The sequence below is a fragment of the Diceros bicornis genome, chromosome 22 (genome assembly GCF_020826845.1).
Source record: "Diceros bicornis minor isolate mBicDic1 chromosome 22, mDicBic1.mat.cur, whole genome shotgun sequence".
NCBI classification, from domain to species: domain Eukaryota; kingdom Metazoa; phylum Chordata; class Mammalia; order Perissodactyla; family Rhinocerotidae; genus Diceros; species Diceros bicornis.
In genome coordinates, this window is record NC_080761.1 from 3,372,425 (window position 1) to 3,394,557 (window position 22,133).

Genomic DNA, 22,133 nt, shown 5'->3' on the forward strand with positions numbered 1-22,133 from the left:
GGGAAGTGGAGTGCCACCTAGCACCTCCTCACATTGGCTCATTCCACCTTGCTGCTGTGGGGTGGGATGGAGGTTCAACTTCCTCCTGAGCCCAGCTGACCTCAGGGAGGTAGGACGGGAGAGGGCTAACTCATACCTCCTCCTTGCATCTGATGGGAGAGGATGTTCAGCTCCCTACTGGCCCCAGAGACCAGACTTCAACAAGGATATTTGAGGGCCAACTAGGGCTGTCCGGTTTTGCCTTGTTGCTGTGGAGGGTAGGAGCTGGGTTGGAAGTTCAGCTCCCTGTTTGGCCTCACTCACACCAGCTGCAAGAAAGTAGATAATCCTTGTTGTTTCTGGGTGGGTGTGGAAGTGAAATTCCCCACTTGGCCCCACTGACACCACATGGGGGACAGTTTTTCAGCTCATATTTGATTGGGGAAGGGTACGTGTTCTGTTCTGCTAGATCACCCTTTTCCTAAGCCTTTGGCTGGAGGAAGAAGGCTTTTTTGGTCTGATTCTGTTGCAGCCTTCTCCCCATCTGGCAAATATGTGAAGCAAAAAGAAAACTCAGGGCACTCACCCCTGTATTATGCCTCAAGTCCCTAGCCAGTCCTCCTTTCTTCTACCATTCAGAGTCTTCCTATATTTATTTGTTGTATTATGTCCAAGGCACTTAGTTGTAAGAGGGACGACTGGGAGGAATGAGGCTGCTCCATCCTGGCCAGAGCTGAAAGTTCTTTTGTCCTTTAATAATTGAGTTGTTTGCCTTCTCATTGAGTTGTGAGAGTTCTTTTTATATCCTGAATACATGTTCTTTGTCAGATATAGGATTTGCAAATACTTTCTCCTAGTCTCTGGCTTGTTAATCATTTTCTTACTGTTGTCTTTTGACATGCACAAACTTTTAATTATGGTAAAGTTCATTATCAATTTTTTGTTTTATGAATTATGCATTTGGTATTATATCAATGAACTCTTTTCCTAACTCAAGGTCATGAGAATTTTCTCCATATTTTCTTCTAAAAAAATGTATAGGTTTAGCTCCTATATTTAGGTCTATGATCCATTTTGTATACTTTTTGGTTGTGTGTAAGAGTTTTTGTTTGATTGGTTTTGGTTTGGGGGGTGGGGTATTGCATGTAGATATTCAATTGTCCCAGCACCAATTGCTGAAAATACTATCTTTACCGCACTGAATGGTCTTGGCACCTTAGTCAACAAGCAGTTGACCATAAATGTAGAAGTTTATTTGTATTCCATTGATCTACATGCCTATCCTTGTGCCACTACCACATGATCTTGATAACTGTGGCTTTCCATAGTTTGGAAATCAGAGAGTTGTTATCCAACTTTGTTCTCCTTTTACAAAACTGTTCTATCTATTCTAAGGTCTTTGCATTTCAATCTATATTTTAAGATCAGCTTGTCAATTTCTACCAGAAAAAATTCTACTAGTATTTTTATAGGGATAGTTTTGCATTTATAGATCAATTTGGCAGAAATGCTCTCTTGATAATATTGAGATTCCCATTCATGAACATGAAATGTCTCTCTTTTATTTAGTTTTTCTTTAACTTCTCTCAGCAGTGTTTTGTATTTTTAAGTGTGCAAGTCTGACACTCTTTTGGTTAAATTTATTCTTAATTTTTTGGATAGTATTATTAATGGAATTGTGTTCTTAGTTTTATTTTCTGATTTTTCTTTGCCGGTATATTGAAATACAATTGACTTTGGATATTGATCCTGCATGTGTGAGCTCTGGAAACTTGTTTATTAGTCCTGGTATTATATATGTTTGTGTGTGTGTGTGTGTTCCTTGAGATATTTACATATAGGATTATGTCAATCTGCAAATAAATACAGTTGCACTGCTTCCTTATCAATAAGGATGCCTTTAGTTTCTTTTTACTGCCTTATAGTGCTGGCCAGAAACTTCAGTACAAAGTTGAATAAAAGTGATAAAAGTAGACATTCTTGCCTTGTCTCCTATCTTAGGGGACAGCATTTGATCTTTCATCATTAAGTGTGATGATAGCTGTGGATTTTTCGTAGATGTCCTTTAGTTTGTTCAGAGTCTTTTTCATGAATAGGTGTTGCATTTTATCAAATGCTTTTCCCTGCATCTATTCAGATGGTTTTATGCTATTTGTATTTTCTTCTATGAATATAAAATATTATATAAATTGATTTTCTGATGATAAACAAAACTTGCATTTTGGGGCTAATTCTCAATTGGTTTAGTATATAATCATTTTTGTAGGTTGCTGGATTTGATTTACTAATATATTTTATTTATTTACTTTTTTGGGTTAATGTTTTATTTTGATATAATTTCAAACTTACAGAAAAGTCGTGAGCATTTTACATATTTTCTATTGATTTTCAAATTTTATATTCAATGTATTTACAGAGATTGAAAAATTTAATCCCTTTCCAGCTTTATTAAGATATAATTAACATCGTGTAAGAGTAAGGTATACAATGTGGTGATTTGATAAATGCGTGTATTGCAAAATGTTTACCGCAATAAGATGAGTTAAAAGACTCAAGCAACATCTTTGAATCTTCCCTCTCCCTCAGTACCCAATCTCTCATCCCACCACCAACCAGTCAGTCAGTGCTGATTATCACAGTCCCTAAATGGCTCTCAAATGCTTCTACTTTTCTGCATCCTTTCTGAAACCACCCCGGTCCAAGTAACCAACTAAACAACTGAAATATCTTGATGACCTTGTGCCTCTGGGCCTCAATTTCCTGGTTTGTAAAATGAAGCAGTTAGAATGAACACCAAGTTTCTTCCTTCTCTATATTCTGTGATTATAAGAATTTAAAACCAAGCAGAGATTCAGGGCAAAATCAATTCCAGTGCTTTGGGAGACCATCTCACTTTGTCCATTTAAATTACCTCTTGGTTGTGACCGAGATAGTGCCGCATATCCTCCCATAGCACTGCTCTGGACAGTCTCAAGGTCTTCAAGACAACTTATAATAAGGCCCTTTCTCTTAAATAGGGATCTTCTTATGCCACATTTTGAGCTGTGGAAAATGTTTTAGAATGAGATTCTAATGTTGGTAATAAATTTATCTACCTTGTTTTGTTAATTCGTCTGAAAGCTCCTATTCTTGAAAATATCACATGTGGGGAAAAAACATCCCATGTAAAGATTTAGTCCATCATTGTTAACTACCTCTTGCATGTATATTAAAAACCTGGATAATAGGAAAATGTTGATGGAGATTGGGAGGAGGGGCAGTGATGAAGGAGTTTGGTTGATTTTCAGCAGTAGTAAGGTATAAAAAGCATTATAAAAGATGAGTAAAGGATTTAGGTCAGGGCTTTCTATGGGAAAAAATTAAAAACCATAAGCAGATGGAAAAAGTTAAGTGACACAATATGGCAGATTCCACTAATTAGTTTAATAGGCAGCCGTTTTAATGTTTTAATGGGAGATAGAGTAGGTTGCAAAGTGAGAAGCTGGGAAATGTCAAGGGGGCAAGAGCCAGAAAAGTAAGGGATCCCTTCATGCCCTGAGGATTCTTTTGATTCTGAAGTGTGTTAGCCCAGCTGAGTGAAGACCTGGGGAGGATGTGGTAGATCCTCTAAAAGGGATCTCTCTCCAAAGCTCATTAGCAGATTGAAAGTGTGACCCTGCATTGCTCTGATTAGGATTAATTTTCTAATTCCAGGGATGGAACTCTCCTCTACATGAGTCGGCCTTCACACAAAAGCACAGACTCCCCTGGTGTGGATAAAACACAGGTAACTCTACTGATGCCTCCCATCTTCCCAGGACCCAATGGGAAGGAAAAGGGAGGTTCTCGAGGAAAGAGGGGAGGTAATGGTGGAGTTTTTCCAGCTCTCCAAGCCAGATGCAGGTCCCACAAATGGAGGAGAAGTGTGATGCCATCTCTCTGGCAGCCTGAGACCCTGGCAGAACTGGGTCCTTCTGATGTGGTTAGGGAAGACACAGTGCTTCCAACAGCCACTGCAGCAGGGCAGCAGCAACATCACAGATGAGATGAGGAACCTGTTACCTCAGAGCCTCCCAGGGAGAGAGCATTTGGGCTCCTACCATCTATTGGGATAACTGGTCCCTTTGGAAAATGCCCAGACATCCCAGGGCTAGGCTTCTCAGGAAAAGTAACATGCCAATCCCAATTTGGTAGATAATTCAACCAGCATTCAATCATTTGCACAACTCCAATTTGCAATAATTCAAACGGTAATTACAGAGACAGTTAAAAACACCATTGCTAATATTATAACTCTTTGGGAGCCTGATTTAAATGGGAGTTTTTAAAAAATATATGATATTTGAAGATAATGATGGGTATAATCCATGATCAAACAGATTTTCTGGTAAGAGACGTTTATTGTCAGGTATAATTAAAGCCATAGATACCATTTTGAAAGTATAGACTTTAGGGGGTAAAGGAAGAGACTTTTTGAAGCAAAGTACAGATTAGGAATAATTATAGTGATGATCATGGAATGTCAACATCCATTTCATCATGATGAGCCCAATCTCCTTCAAAGTTCCACTGAGTCCGGGAAAGCCTTAGTATAAGACCAAAGGCAGCTTTGGGAAGAATGCCCGTGAAGTATTAAGGAGCAGAGTGACTGGCAGTCGGCAAACACAAAAGTGCCTAAAGAGTGAATGTCTTGGTCACTAATAGAAATTGTACACTTCAAAATATCTTATTTAAAAAACTAGTTTTCTTTTTCATATCCAGTGTTAAATATGTATGCAGTTGTTTTTCTTTTTTAATCTATTTTGATTTCAAACTGGGTAAAACTAAACTTTTTATGGGAGTTTATAAAGGCGGTGAAATTATAAAGAAAAGTTAGTAAAAGATTATCAGATGGGAGTGGAAGCTTCTGGGGCAATATCAACACTGTATGACTTGACGTGGGTGGTGGGTCTACAGGTGCTCACTTCATTCTCCTCGTTTGTGTTTTATGCATTTTGCTGTTTATGAAGCAGTTATGTAGAAAATCCACTGACAGTAATGCGCTGTTCACCTTCAACAGCTCATTAGCCCGTGTGGGTCTGTTACGCCATAACCAGGGCTTTGTTCACGTTCCCTTTTGTCCACATGAAGCGGTTGTGCATTAAGAGATGACTTCTGGTTTTCTAGAAGAAATAGTGAACCTGGTCTGGCCCTCGGTGATATTTCAAAACAGTCCTTTTGTGAATGGGCGTGAGAAGATGTCCTTCTTCAGCCCAGGATGAAGTCTTACACTTTGTATTATTTGAAGTACCTGATGCAGTGCTACACAACTAGTGTGCATTCATTCATTCATTTGACAGCTATTTATTGACTTACCTACCAGCTGACTCCCTGGGAAGCCAGAGCAGTTTGCCAACTAATATGGTTAAATGGCGTTTGATAAGTGCTATAAAGACACTAGCAATTCAGTAGTTTCTCCCAGCTATCAGATTTATTTTGGCTAATGGATATCACTTACTCTCATTCTCGTTTAAGTCTTACAAAGGGATAGTAGAAGAGGATCGGCCAGTTACAAAGTGGAGATGATAAAAATGGAAAGAGTCAGAGACAGGAGGGGATAAAAACAGCAGAGGAAGAAGAAGACAGAAATTGTACAGCCAGCAAGACCTCAGTGCCCTGCACAGTTTTAGTTGAGCCAGATATTCTTCCTGTTTCGGTGCTTGATCTTTGCTTGCTCCTTCCTCTTGCCCTCTGATCAAAACTCAGGGTCAAAACTTCTGAGCAGCCAGATGTAGAAAGAGCCAGAAGAGAAACCTAACCCATATTCGAAGCAGTGCCAAAGGTGAAAAGCAGGAAAGCCAGAATTACTCAAGCCCAAAAGGGGAGCACAGAGCCAGAAGCTAGGAGGAGAAGGTGAGTCAAAGAAAGTCAATGCTAGGTAAAAACAGAAATAGAGACTTGAAAAAAAAACAAGGGGAACGTTCCTTGGGGAATAAAATAAATAAATACTGGATTTCATTGAGTATGGTTAGCTTAATTTAAAAACACAGGCTCTGAGCAGATACCTTCCCTCCTTATGACTTTATCTCCCACCTGCATGCATCAGGTATACCAGGTCCCTTTGACCACCCTCACCCCTGATGAAGTCACTGTGTTCAGAGATTTGACTCTTCTATTCAAACGGAAAATGCTTCTCCAACATTTCCAGGAAGAAAAAATGTTCCCAAAGAAATCATTCAGTCGTTGTTGAGAAAGGCTCGCAGTTTTCATGATAAAACATCTTCTGATAGAGGACCTTTCTTTAGCACAACAGAGGGCACTGATCCTACTAGATAAATGTTTCTGCTAACAGAGAGTGGTGTTCTCTGTGTGGTGCGCTGGGGGCGTGGGCTTGGGGTATCCCGGGGCTCGTGCTCAGGGAAAGGAAGGAGGGAGGTCAGCTCTGACTGATTCTCTCTTTTGGTTTCTACAAGATGACCAGTCCCTGGTAGAGGGCCTGATGGTGGTCTTCTTAGTTTTATCCTGGGTCCTTTATTTCACCTGCTCGGATGTCCTCTATTCAAAACACTTTATTTTTTCATAAAAAGTACAAAAAGTTTACTTTAAAAACTTCCAGGCCTAGAATAAACATAGTTAAAATGTCTATATTACCTAAAGCAATCTACAGAGTCAATGCAATCCCAATCAGAATCCCAATGACATTCTTCACAGAAATAGAAAAAAGAATACTAAAATTTATATGGGGCAACAAAAGACCCCGAATAGCTAAAGAAATCCTAAAGAAAAAGAACAAAGCAGGAGGCATCACAATTCCTGACTTCAAAACATACTACAAAGCAATAGTAATCAAAACAGCATGGTACTGATACAAAAACAGATACACAGATCAATGGAACAGAATTGAAAGCCCAGAAATAAAACCACACATATACGGACAGCTAATTTTCGACAAAGGTGCTAAGAACATGCAATGGAGAAAGGAAAGTCTCTTCAATAAATGGTGTTGGGAAAACTGGACAGCCACATGCAAAAGAATGAAAGTGGACCGTGTGCTATCGCCATTCACCAAAATTAACTCAAAATGGATCAAAGACCTGAAGGTGAGACCTGAAACTATAAAACTCATAGAAGAAAATATAGGCAACACACTATTTGACATTGGTTTTAAAGGAATCTTTTCGGATGACATGCCTACCCAGACTAGGGAAACTAAAGAAAAAATAAACAAGTGGGACTTTATCAGATTAAAGAGCTTTTATAAGACAAATGAAACCAGAATCAAGATGAACAGACAACCAACCAGCTGGGAGAGAATATTTGCAAAACATACATCTGACAAGGGGTTGATCTCCGTAATATATAAAGAACTCACACAATTGAACAACAAAAAAACAAACAACCCGATCAAAAAATGGGCAGAGGAAATGAACAGACACTTCTCCAAGGAAGATATACAGATGACCAATAGGCACATGAAAAGATGCTCAACATCACTAATCATCAGGGAAATGCAAATCAAAACAACACTAAGATACCACTTCACGCCTGTTAGAATGGCTATAATCACCAAGACAAAAAACAACAAACGTTGGAGAGGATGTGGAGAAACAGGAACCCTCATACACAGCTGGTGGGAATGCAAATTGGTGCAGCCTCTATGGAAAACGGTATGGAGATTCCTCAAAGAATTAAAAATAGAGATGCCCTATGATCCAGCCATCCCACTACTGGGAATCTATCCAACGCACCTGAAATCAACAATCCCAAGAGGCTTATGCACCCCTATGTTCATTGCAGCATTATTCACCATAGCCAAGAAGTGGAAGCAACCTAAGTGTCCCTCGACTGACGATTGGATTAAGAAAATGTGGTATATATATACAATGGAATACTACTCAGCCATAAAAAAAGACAAAATTGTCCCATTTGCAACAACATGGATGGGCCTGGAGCGTATTATGTTAAGTGAAATAAGCCAGAAAGAGAAAGACAAACACTGTATGATCTCACTCATATGTGGAATATAAACCAACACATGGACAGAGAAAACTGGACTGTGGTTACCAGGGCAGTGGGGGTGGGGGTTGGGCACAAGAGGTGAAGGGAGTCATATATGTGGTGATGGACAAACAAAAATGTACAACCCAAAATTTCACAATGTTAGAAACCATTAAAACATCAATAAAAAAAATATTCACAGACTGTCAGTATGATGGGATATCAAACTTTCAGTGACCCTGGCTTCCATGAGTGTCATTTCATTCCCAGTGGTATTACCTGTTCTTTTGTGTTCAGCCTAGCAGGAGAGTGATGCTGCGAGTATTAGACTGCTCGAGAACCAACCATGAAGAAACTCTTTCAAATGGACCCCATCCTATGATTCAAGTAGTGATTGCTCCACGTAACAACAACTTTGAAAGAGATGAGATTGTACAAATTGAAACCCTTCTTTTTATAGACAGCTTAAATGTTTAGCACTTGAATCCAGTAAAAATTGGTGGTGGATATAGGATTATAAGCCTTTTCCCAATAAAATGTTCTTTAATTTAAAAAAAAAAAAAAAAACTTCCAGGCCTTTTCAAAGAGAGAAAAACCCTTCAAGTCCAGAGCTTGGCTCAACCTGTCTTTTCATCTGCTCCGTCACTATCCTGAACTATACACAGCTGCAGGGTGGGATGAATTCCTCTGGAATAATACAGCCAGAATCCCCCCTTGTTGCCTCAGAAAGTTTTGGAATTGGAAGCATGGGGGTGTTTAGGCCCTGAGGTGGGGGTAGGGAGAAATCTTCCTTGTGGATCTCTTGGTGAGGAATAAATGTCACCTGCTCCTAAGAGCCCTTCTCTCCCTCGTGAAGTCTGGGGTGGTGGGCCATGCTACCCCATGAAAATGGATAGCAGTTCATCTTCCCCTTACTCTACCCTTCCTGGAGCAGTAGGGAGGACAGAACTTGCAGCTCTGAAAAGGCCCACGGATACAAATATTTCCCTGAAAACAGTGGCTTACTTTCACTTAGAAAAAGTTACTGATTCCAGAGAATCTCACAGGTGGGTGGTCAATGAGGGGGTATGTATGGATGGGTTTTGTGATTGTGGACACTGGAGTGGTCAGGGCAGGGTCTAGGAACTGGGTGGGTCCAGCTGAAGTCTCTGTTATATGTGGGGTGTTAATCTGTCTGGAAGGCACATTTTGAGCTCGACAATGAGCTCTCCCTGGTTGTGAGGGCACCCCAAAGAATGGGAAGAGCCGCTCCTCAGGTAATGCTATCAAGCTAGGCATCGTAAGGAGGTTTCCCTGAGGAGTGCCTGAGAACTGTTCATTCTGTGACAGAGACAGGGAAGAGCCCTCTAATTCTCTGTCCTCAATAAAGTGGTTCTTCTATTGGGCTTTAGATGTCCCAACTCCTGAATCCTCACTTCCACACTCTCCTGTTTTGGAGCTCAGAAGTCTCACTCTCTTTGCAGCTGGTGGGAAATTCTTATCCTTGCATTTCCATGAGACTCGCTCAGAGACCCAGGGCTCCTGCTCCTGCTCCATGCTGATCCGGGTGTCCTCCAAGTGGACCTGCAGCACCTGGGAAGCTCCTTGTCCCCACTGGAGATGCTCTGGGACTGAGGGAGGACTTGGAAGGCAAGCTATCTAAAGTAAGGGACATGTCAGTGGCACAGCCTTGAGCCTGGCTATGCTCCCTACTTCCCAATTGAAACTTTAACTCACTAAGGAGCTGTTTTTTAAGGTCTGATAGTTTATAATCTTGGGGAACGGTATTTTTGGTGAGGGACATTCAATGGTCAGGGTAGTTTCTACTTTACTCATATTGACATTTACCATTTGGGAGCTTCCCAGCTCATTGGTTGTCAAGATGTCACAAGACTGTGATTTAAGAGTACACAGATCCTCAGCCTTGTTGAATATCTCCCTGCACCTGTTGGACATGGAAAAATGTTCTAACTTCTTCTCCACCATCCTTTGGCCCTGAATCATTTCTGCTCTATCACTGGAACTCACATTCTCATCCCTTGGCTCATGTCCAGCCCCAGTTTGCCTTGTGGGCACCTCTGGGCTGCATCTCTTGTCTAGTACACTCTCACTCTGACTCACTTTGTCTATAATGTTGTGTGGATGGGGCTCTAAAGTCTGTCTGCCATGCTCAGTTGTCTGGATGTCCTCAGCAAGCTGATGGTCAATATCACAGTGGGATGGTTTCAGGGCCCACTGCCTTCATTGCCCACAGATGAGGTAGCAGGGAGAGGATGATCCAGGATGGGGGCTGAATTTGTTGCTCCCACTTCATTTCCCTGAGAACTTTTAGAGCTTCCCTCAAGGGGCTTGGAAACCTCAGCTTTGGAATTCACCCCAGAAATATGGGTGGCTGAGGACAGAAAGTCAAATTGGGGAAGAGGCCATGTTTTGGCTTCTCTCAACATATAGAATTTTGTGAATTTTATTTTATTTTGAGGGGTAGGCCCCACGTCTGACTCACGGGAAACCTTATAATATGGGCTTCTAGCGACTGTCGGGTGTTGGAATCAAGAAAAGAAAGCTCTAGAGTGGTCATCTGGCAGTAGACCCTCCCTACTGTCGTGTTTTTCGAATTTCTGTTCTCCATGTTGGTCTGGGAACTCCCAGAAGGAAGCAAAGTAGACACACCCCTAGAGGGATCCTCCCCATAGTGATCTGCCAAAACTTCTCGCTCAAATGTAATCTAAGAATGGTTCTCATTTCATTCTGGTCTATGTCCTTCCTTGAGACATTTAAGAATTCATTCCCGGAGTGATTCCTTCAGTGACACACACAGTTACTTTTTATCTCCGAGGCAGCCCTCAGACCCTTCACTAGGTAGCATTCTGAGACCCTTTGAGGGCTATCTTCTGGGCTCTTCTCTAGGATATACCCAAGATTCATGTCCTTCCTTAGCTGAAAGTTTGTTAGGATCCTCTCGTGGAAGCTTCCTGGGAGACTCAATTCAGTCTCCACTAGATCCTCGCTACTCCGGCCCTGAAGCTCAGAGAGCTGTGAGTAAGCATGTCTGCCTTTCCGCTGAGATGTTTCTGTGAATTTACACTGAGGCTCCCTCAGTGCTAGAGACTCTAGATTCCTACAGGTGTGGAGGTAGCAGTGTGGGATTAGCCTCCCTGCAGCATGGAGCTCCAGTTTCTCCTGGGGCTCACTGATGATATGAAAATGACCAGGAAGGTTGGAGACTGGTACATATGTGTGGGACAACAGGCTGACCAATGGAGGGTTAGGAGCTTGAGGACAAATGGCTTCTTGAGATTTTTGGAACACAGGGACTAAACCCCACACACTGTCTTGTTGCTTCTGCAACATGTGCCATTTGGATGTTGATTTTCAGTTGAGATAAGCTAGTCTGACTCATTCTGGGATCTGTGGAAAGACACTCCACAGTCCCTAATCTGGGATGGATAAGAGGGTGGGATTGGGAATGGGGATTGAAGGTGGGCCTGGGGCTGGACTGAGTGAAACATGGGGGCTGGGATTGGGGCTTGGTTTGAGGCAAGGGTTGCGGATATACATTGGGGAGGGGAAGGGAGTGGAAATGAGGAAGTAGTGGAAGTTATTGATCCCGCATTTTGACTGCAGAAGCATTACAGACTCCATTGAATAAGACAAAGTGAGACTCTAGTGGGGAACTACCACTAGAGACCAGGAGAGTGGCTCACTGTGCAGAGAAGGAAAACCCCAGAAGAGCTGGCTCTATTTCTGCCGCAGGTTTTCCCCCAAAGTCTTGACCTACAGTAGCTGCTGACAAATGTGCAGCTGCTCTGGTTTGCCTTTGATGTTCCAGCCAGTTTTGGAGGCTGTGGTGTCCTGCGCATCAAGTGGCTGCAGTGAATCTCCTGAAGATGTCTGTTGGTTTTCTGACCAAATTTGTTTTGAAAATAATCCCTCCTCCTTTTCTTTCTTCTCTAAAATCTGGAAAGCCGTTCTCTTTTTTATATGTCTCTTCAAGAGTGCCTGGATGTTAAGGCCAACAAAAGAATGGCTACTGGCCACTATGTACTCGGTAGCAGAGTCTCCCCAGAGACAGGTCTCTGGTAGATGGAGGGAAACATGCTGTCACTGGAAATCAGAGCATGATGATGTGGAGAAAAACATGTTCTCGGCATGAGCCTACCAACATGAGAATTCTGAAATTCACAGGCATGAATGGTCAGTGTCTGTGATTGTTCGGACATAAGTGGACAACCCACCAGGGCTATCTGGAGGTGAGTTCTCTGGAACAGGCTTCAGTAAGAGGGAAATCGATTCAGTTAAAGTGCAGTCTAGAGGGTGTGTTGGTGGTGTGTGATGACAAGCCAGTGAATCAGTAAGATTCATTGTCTAGGACAAATCTGGTAAGGGGTTGACATCTTGGGAAAGGGTGGGGTCGAGTGAGAAGATGGTATTCAGAGACAAAGTGGCCTCTGGTTAGAGAACAGGGTCTGCTGTCTAGTGTCATGTGGTTAAAGAGGGTGAAAAGCAAGGGGTTGAGGTAGGGAATGGTCCACTGGGAATTCAGAAGGAATCTAAGGGAGGAAAAGGCTTTGGTGGTAGAGAGTGACCCAATGGTGAGGGCAAAAGAAAGTCAGCTAAGGGTGTCATTGGGTTAGGTGAGAGAATGGAGGGAGGTGGTTCGGAGGGCTCAGGCAGACGGGCTGGTATTAGGTCTCCTGCAGGGACTGCTGAGAAGGCAGGTGACTCAGACACAGGAGCTGTGGAAGCCAAAGAGGACACAGAGGGAGTAGCATCTTCCAGGGCCTCCTGGAACATCAGCTGATTGACCTCAGCAGTTGCGCTATTACACACCTCACAGAAGGGGTCTGGACATAACAGTTGACAAAAGTAGATGCTATCATGATGCTGGCCCAGGGGGCTGCAGGAGACAGGAGGTACAAAGCTGCAGCCAGGACCAGAACAAATATATCGGACCTTGGCAGGTCTGGCAAAGGTAGGACCTCCCGATGTGTACTGTCCTTTCACATTCCCCCACTTCCTTGAACTCAAAATATACCCTTGTTTCCCTATCCCCATGGCTTTCACATTCTGACTCTGAGGATTTTCTCTCCTCTGTCAATCCCAGGCTTCAGTGAGGCCCTAGAAATTCATAGACTCTGCTAAAAAGAGGGATACAGGAAAGAAGGGTAATGTTCAGTCACCTTTGCAGAACAGAAAGCACCTTTCTTGCCTCCTCTACTTCACTCTGGCAAGCTCTCCAACCTGGGAAACCAGGAGAGTGATGAAGATAGAAGTGAAGAGATCTTTTAGGAGGCTGAGTAGAATGTCCTTTATGGTACCCTTGGTAGATTGGACTTGGAGAGCCCCAAGAATTAGGATTCAAGATCACATGGTCAATGATAATAATAACAAAGCTCACATATGTATGTTGCTTTATCACTCACAATGGGCCTTCGTATATATATTATCCCATGGGATGCTCAAAACTACCCCGTGATAAACATAGGTCAATGGTTACCTCCAGGAAGTCAAAGTACTTTCACAAGGTCAGGAGACAGAAGTTCTGACTCTCAATATCTCACATGGCCACCTATTGGGCAACACCCATTGCCCAGGTCCATCAGTGCTTCATGCCCGGGGATGGGCAGAGCAGCAATCTGAGAAGTGTCTCAGGTTCTGACTGCCTTCCCATGAGCCTCTCCCCTGAGGGCTCTGTTTTCTGAGAGGGGCGGTATCTAGCAACTGACATCTTCAGAGATCATGGACATGGGACCTCATGGAAAGGACAGGAAGGGTCATCCTTGGAGAGCTCAGGTGGCATAGGTAGAACCTTGCCTCTCGATGTTCCACCTTTCCTTCTCCTCTTGGCTCCGCCCTGACGCTGAGAACAAAAAGAAAAGAATGAGGGGATGGGACTCATTTCTCTCGCTCTTCTCTCTGGGAAACTCAGATATACGTTATCCAAGAATAATATGACTCTCTTTTAATTAATAGAACTGTGCATTCCTTCCTATCATTAATTTTTAAAGGTTATAAAATATTTTCAATGTTTCCTTCTTTGAGAAACTCAAAGAAGAATTATTGTCTATGAAGTCCACACTTGATATTCTCAGTCAGAAGTTCTCTGCTCAAGGAGGGCATAGAATCTGAAGCCAACAGTTATGTCTGTGCTCCCTCAGATAGGACCATGCATCCTGGGACAGAGCTGTGGCTCTAGTCTCTGCTCAGAGGCTCAGCCCTGCTCTCCTGGTCTGCCCAATATGAAGGAAGGCTTGGTTTAGTGACGCCTGACATGAGAATGTGACTCATGATAAAGTGTTGGGGAACTCTTTTCTCCTGAAGAGATCCCAAACTCTCTAAATAACCCAATCCAAGACTACAGAATCACTGTGTTTGGGATTTTATCCAGGAACCAGCCACCACAGTCAGATAGTCTGTGAGCTTCATATGGAAACCTTAGTCCTCCCCAAGCCCCTAGGCCTGCTCAATCTCTTCCCCTAGAGATGTGATATTCTATCACCTCCTCAGACTTCCCATTTTAAGTGCCCCTTTGACCCAAATCAATCTTATTTAGAAATGTAGGGAGAAAAATAGGAAAATAAAGAATGAATAATTCTTTGAGGGGCAACTTCTGGTGCCAGCTCCAATATTTAAAGAGCTTGGGAGTAATCACTCCAGTCTTTAGAAGAAGCAAAAAGCTGAACAAACTAAAAATCAATGAATTTTCTTGGAGCCATCGTAGGATTAAGGTTGCAGAGCAAACCGCTATCCAAAATCTTCAGAGAAGGTGAATGCAGAGACTCACAGTTGAGATCAACTTACCTGGAGCAGAAGCCACTGGAGCCATAAACTGGTAGGAATACTTTAAAGGACACTTTGACAAGTCCTGAAGGATGTGTGTGGGCTAGCATGAGAGTGAGAAACTCCTGGAGTCACTATCTTAGGGGGGCCCCACCTCTTCATGGGTTTTACCTCCAGGAACCCCACCAGGTTCTCACAATGAAGATCCATGAAGAAACTCTGATGTTTCTGGTGGGAGAGTGTGCGGTTGGAGGGAAAGTTAACCATTTTGACAACATTTTGAAATATCCCCTGAGTGTTCTCCATAACAGAAGCTTACTGAGCAGGGGAAAAGACTCCCAAGACTTATCCCACATGGGAGAAGGGAAATTACCCAACTATTATCCAACAATTACCCAGCTGCCTTCAGCCTTCCTGTCTCATCTAAAGAGTGAAAAAGAAAAGAAAAGGAAAAAAAAGCTTAGAAACACTTGTGAACATCACAAACCAGGGATGCAGCCTGCTAAAAGACTGAGACTTAATCATGTCCCTTCTCCTAACACCCTACCACCACATCCACAGGAATCCAATATAGTCATGGGATCATAGCTGAAGGAGCTGCAAGGCATAGGCTCTATGTAAGGAGGATATTTAGGGAAATGTAAAGACACCAGGGGAGACAAAAAACAAGGATACTAGAGTAAATTGAAGCCTCCTACATGTACAGCTACAGTAAATATTAAATGCAGCCCAACACCTACCCAGATTAACATAAAACTTCACACTAAAGATCTGTTTACTTCAGTTCCTATTACCCAATACATCACATGTGGCTTTCAACAAAAAATTACAAGGCGTGCTAAAAGGCAAGAAAAAGCAGTCTGAACAGACAATGCAACCATCAGGTACACATTAAGATGTGATACAGATTTTGTAATTATCATACATGGAATCCAAAATAACCATGATTAGTATATTAAGCATTCTAGTGGAAAAAGTAGACAACACATAAGAACAGATGAGGAATATAAGCAGAGAGAGGGAAACGCTAAGAAAGAAACAAAAGGAAATGTTAGAAGCCAAAAACACTGTAACAGAAATGAAGAATCCCTTTGATTGGCTTATCTGTAGATTGCATATGGCTAAGGAAAGAATAAATGAGTTCCAATATATGTCAATAGAAACTTTGGAAACTGAAATGCAAAGACGAAAAGAATGTTTAAAAAATTTTAAAACCCAGAATATCCAAGAACTGTGAGACAGTTTCAAAATCTGTAAGATACGTGTAATTGTAATATCAGAAGGAGAAGAAAGAGAGCACAGAGCAGAAGAAATTTAAAGTAATAATGGCCAAGGATTTTCCAAAATTAATGATAGAATAACCATTGATTGTGGAAGCTCAGAGAACACCAAGGAAGGATAAATACTAAAGAAGTTTATACCTGGACATATCATATTCAAACTGTAGGAAACCAAAAGATAAAGTCTTTAAAGAACCTAGAGAATGGGTTGTAATTAGTATTTGGGTGGTGAACATGATGTAATCTATGCAGAAATAGAAGTATAATGATGTACACCTGAAATTTATACAATGTTATAAGCCAATGTTAATGCAATAAACAAAAAATTAAAAACAAAACAAAACAAAAAGAACCTAGAGAAAAATAAACACCCTACCTCTGGAGGAACAAGGATAAGAATTATGGGCCTCTCATCATAAACCATACAAGCAAGAAGAGAGTGGAGCGAAATATTTCAGGTGTTGAAAGAAAAAAACCACCAACCTAAGATTTTATGTCTAGTGAAATTATCCTTCAAAAGTGAAGGAGAGGGGGCTGGCCCAGTGGCATAGTGGTTAAGTTTGCGTGCTCTACTTTGGCAGCCTGGGGTTCGCGGGTTCGGATCTGGGGCACGGACTGATGCACCGCTTGTCAAGCCACGCTGTGGTGGCATCCCATACAAAGTAGAGAGAGATGGGCACAGATGTTAGCCCAGGGCCAATCTTCCTCAGCAAACGGAGGAGGATTGGCAATGGATGTTAGCTCAGGGCTAATCTTCCTCACACACACACACACACACACACACACACACACACACACACACACAAAGTGAAGGAGAAATAAAAGCTTTCTCAAACAAAAACTGAGGCAATTTATCAGCAGCAGACCTACCCTGCAATAAATGTTAAAAGAAGTTCTTCAGGGAGAAGGAAAATGATAACTCAGATCTACATAAAGGAAAGGAAGAGAAGAAGTAAATGAAGGTAAAATAAAACTTTTATTTTTCTTATTCTCAATTGACCTAATAATAATAATGATAATGGATTGGGTGATTATAGTATATGGAGAAGGGAAATAAAATAAATGACAATGATGTTACAAGGGATAGGAGGGAGGAATTGGGAACTCTGTTATAAGGTACCTGCACTACCTATGAAGTGGTATAGTGTTATGTGAAAGAGGACTTGGATTAGTTGTCAATGTATATTACAAACTTTAGGGCAACCACTAAAATATTTTTTAAAGAAGAATAATTGATATGCTAAGAGAAGAGAGAAAATGGGATCATATAAAATGCTTGTTTAAAACCAGAAAAGACAGAAAAAGAGGGGAAGGAAGGAAGAACAGGTATAATAAATAGTAAACAGTTACAGACATGGTAGATATTAATCCAACTATGTAAAAAATCGCTAAATGTAAGTGGTCTAAATTCACCAATTAAAAGACAGAGACTATCAGAGTGTATAAAAAAACAATACCCAATTATATGCTGTCTTCAAAACACCCATTTTAAATATAAAGATACAGATAAATTAAAAGGAAAGAGACAGAGAAAAGATGTACCATGCTAACACTAACCAAAAGAAAACAGGAGTAACTATATTAATTTCAGACAAAGCAGACTTCATAACAAGGAAAATTATTGGGAATAAAGAGGGGCATTACATAGCAACAAAGGGATCAATGCTCTGAGACGACACAACAATACTTAACAGGTATACATCTAGCAACAGAGTGTCAAAATATGTGAGGAAAAAACTGGTAGAAATGCAAGGAGAAATAGATGAATCCACTGTTATTGGAGATTTCAACACCCTTCTATCAGAAATGGACAGATTCAGCAGGCAGAAAATCAGTAAGAATATAATTGACCTGAACAGCACCATCAGTCAACTTGATCTAATTGACATTTGTAGAATACTTCATCCAACAACAGAATACACATTCTTCTCAAGCTCACATGGAAGATTCACCAAGATAGACCACATTCTGGGCCACAAAACACACCTTAACAAATATGAAATAGAAATCATACAAAGTATATTTTTAGACCATAATTGAATTAAACTAGAAATCAATTACAGAAAAATAGCTGGAAATCCCAAAATGTTTGGAGATTAAACAACATGTTACTAACACTTGGGTCAAGGAAGAAGTCTCAAGAGAAAAAATATTTTAAACTAAATGAACATTAAATTACAAATTATCAAAATTTGTGAGATGAAGCAAAAGCAGTACTTAGAGGGAAATTGATAGCATTGAATGCATCTATTTGAAAAGAAAGATTTAATATCCCTGAGGAAGTTTGATTTACTTACCTGATCGATGTCTCTCTGTTTCCAAAATATTGGGAAACACGGGTTCCTCTTTAGGTAGCACAGTGACAGAAGGAGCCCTACCTCACAAAGGAACTCAAGGATGGGAATACCTAAGAACTCAAGCTGGAGCTCAGCCATGGTGCATGCAGTGAGGCTCCTCAGACAAAGAGGGTGGTCCAGATCATTGGAAGTGCATTGCTGCCTCAGGCAGCTGGGCATTAAGAAGGCAGGTTCTAGGGCCGGCCCCGTGTCTTAGCAGTTAAGTGTGCGCGCTCCGCTACTGGCGGCCCAGGTTCGGATCCCGGGTGCGCACCGACGCACCACTTCTCTGGCCATGCTGAGGCCACGTCCCACATACAGCAACTAGAAGGATGTGCAACTGTGACATACAACTATCTACTTGGGTTTTGGGGGAAAAAAAAAAAGAATGCAGGTTCTAGACTAGAGTTCCAGGCCCACATCACAGAGATTTATCACAGACACCAAAGGTTCCTAAGGGTAGAAGAGGGGCAACACGAGAGATGAACCCACAACCCTCCTCCCCCCATCCAGCCCAGCAGATCTGTCATCTCTCCCAGGGCCCTTGAGATACTTCCAACCTACCTTCCAACTCCACCCATTCACCATACCATATATTTACCTTGGTGAAATTTTCTATTTATTCCGCTTCTTACTCAGATATTACCTGAGACCGTTTTACTGCTTGGTGATCTCCCTTTGGACCCACATCATCTTTGAAAGTCTTCTATGCCCAGGGATTTACACCCCCAAGATCTACTCTGCCCTGAACTACATCTTCCTCTCATACATAATGCGTTTTTACCTGTATGAAACCAGAAATATACTCAGCGGCAGCCCCACCCCCCATATTTCCTCAAAAGAATCCACTTTCACCAAAAAGCATGAGAAAGCAAAGTAGTCTGTACCCACAAACAGAAAGCATGAGAAACAGGGAGACAAGGGCATGGCACACTCATGGACCCATGGCAAACAACTTAAATATCTTTAGTAGTTCTTTTTTCCCAAAATCCCTCATAGGCTTTTCAGCCCATAAGTATTCTCATATCTAGCCCCCTCCACCCATACAGTGTCTCACCCTGCTGCTCCCTCTTTCTTCTCTCTGTCAAATCCCCTAACTCTCTGCAACATTTAAAACTTTTCCATTATTTTACAGAGCAGTTGTGCTGGACCACAGCTCACAGGACCAAACTCATCTTGATTCAGGGAGTGGGCTTCTCTTTAGCATAACTTCTAATGAGCACAATTATAATTATTTTAGCAATACCTTTGGGGTTTGAATCACGCTTTTTCATTTCATTAAAAGTTTTATGATTTTTTTCCCATCTACTTTCTATCTTTTCACCAAAATTCCTATTGGCATTTTGATATCTTTTTAAACAATGATATCATTTTCATTGATGGTATATATGTATTTATTTCATCTCCCCATACTAGCTAGTAATTTAATAACTATAACTCTTACAGCTTCATTATTTGTGATAAACTGCTATTTCCTCCCTTTGCCTGCCTGCATTTCCACACTGAGTCTGGTGAAGCAGTCTGGGCCACAGACGCCCAATCCTTTCCCTCCTATGTGAGAGGGTTTACTGGTAATGACAGCTCCTTTCTTTCCCCGTCTTCTCCTGCATCCACACCATTGTTTCTACCCAAAAGGAAGGTACACTTCAAGCCCACCCCTCTCACATGCCCTCCCTCGACTGCAGGAAGTGTCTCTATTTGGAAAAATCTCTCCACATATCTTTGCATCTCTGGTGGTGTTTTTTAATAGCAAGTCTGGTCCTGACTGCCCCTAAGGTCCCAAGGACACACAATTGTAAAAACATCCTTTAAAGTCTGAGCAAGATAAGCTCCACCAAAAAAATGTCCAGGTGAGAAGGGATTATAAGAATGGCACATTGAACATATTCTTCAAAAATGGCCTTGGCACACAAAAGAAAGGCTGAGAAACTGATCCAGATTAAAGGAGACCGAAGACACACGACAACTAAATGCAGTGTGTGATTCCAGACTGAATCCTGTAAAGGAGGCTTAAAAAAAAAAGCACAAAGGACATTACTCAATAAATTGACAAAAATGGAATATGAATGGGAGATTAGTTAAAAGTTTTACGCCAATGTTAAATTTACTGAAGGGAATAACTGTGCTGTATGTAAAAGAATATTATTTTTCTTAAGAAACACACAAGGAAATATTCAAGAAGAAAGTGCATGATACATGAAACATTCTCAACTATTCAGGAATGTGTGTGTATTTTTCATATATGTGTGTGTGTGTGTTCATGTAGAGAGAAAGGGGAGGGAGAGAAAGAAGGAGACAGACAGAGGAGAGATCTCAAATGGGTCAAAATATTAACGAGTAAATCTGGATAAAGAGTATGTGGTTGTTTATCATCCATGCAACTTTTCCACAAGTTTGTTATTTCCAAATAAATACATTTTAAAAATGGACCATTGGCTGTTGTCCTGAATTTTACCTAACCTTTGAGATCTCTGGCTTTGATTCCTGCAGCTTCCACCACCATACCCAAACCCCAGAAGTGTGCAATGCCAACTTTAAAACAGTTGTCTTGGGTTCTGTCCCAGGCAAGAAACCCAGGATCCTCTTTGCACATTTGAAGCATGCTAACATTTCGACAGTTTTACAAAATACTGGAAAAGAGCACCCCCCAAAAAAAATATTTTTAAAAATTATACTGAATATAAAACAAAAAAAACCCAAAAATATTCAACATGTTTACAGCATGGAACCCTTAATTTCTTTCTTATCTGGTGCCACCAGGTCGTTCGTCTTCTGGGGTTTTGAGGTGTGAATTGGTTTGCCGGCACTTTGTCTGCTCTGCTAGTCAGCTACCACTCCTCCACAGGATTTCCATCTTCCGAAAATGTGTTGACTTCTTTTGTCCTATCCTCTCCCCCTCTTGTTGTCCTCAAGTGCTTATTCTTTTTAAAACCTTTACTTATTTTAACAGCTTTATTGAAATATAGTTCACATACCATAAAATTCACCCATTTAACGTGTACAATTCCATGATTTCAGTATATTCACAGACATGGGTAACCATCACCACAGTCAATTTTAAAACATTTTCATGACTTCACCAAGAAACTTCATAACCTTTAGCCAGCATCCTCCTCTCCCCTCATTCCCCAGTCCTAAGCAACCACTTATCTACTTTCTGTCTTTCTAGGTTTCCCTATTCTGGACATTTCATAGAATGGAACCATTTGGTCTTTTGTGACTGGCTTCTTTCATTTAGCATAATGTTTTCAAGGTTTATCCATGTTGTAGCATGTATCAGTACTTTTTATTGCCAAAAAATATTACATTGTGTGGATATACCATATTTTATTTACCCTTTCATCAATTTATGGACATTTAGATTGTTTCCACCTTTTGACTACTGTAATAATATTACTATGGATATAATATTACTTTGTGTACAAGTTTTTGTGTAGACGTATGTTTTTATTTCTCTTGCATATATACCTAGAAGTGGAATTTCTAGGTCATATGGTAACTCTATGTTTAACTTTTGAGGAACTGCCAGTTTGTTTTCCAAAATAGTTGCACCATTTTGCATTCCTACCAGCAGTGTATGAGGGTTCCAATTTCTCCACATTCTCACCAACACTTGTTATTATCTGACTTTTTGATTCTAGCTGTCCCTATGTGTGTGAAGTGCTATCTCATAGTGGCTTTGATTTGCATTTCCCTGATGACTAATGATGTTGAGCATCTTTTCATCTAATCTTTTACTTTTAATGGCATTTTGGGAAGGAGAGGAGATAAACAAGTGTGTTTGATCTACTGTATTTAACTCGAAACACAATAGCTCATTTTA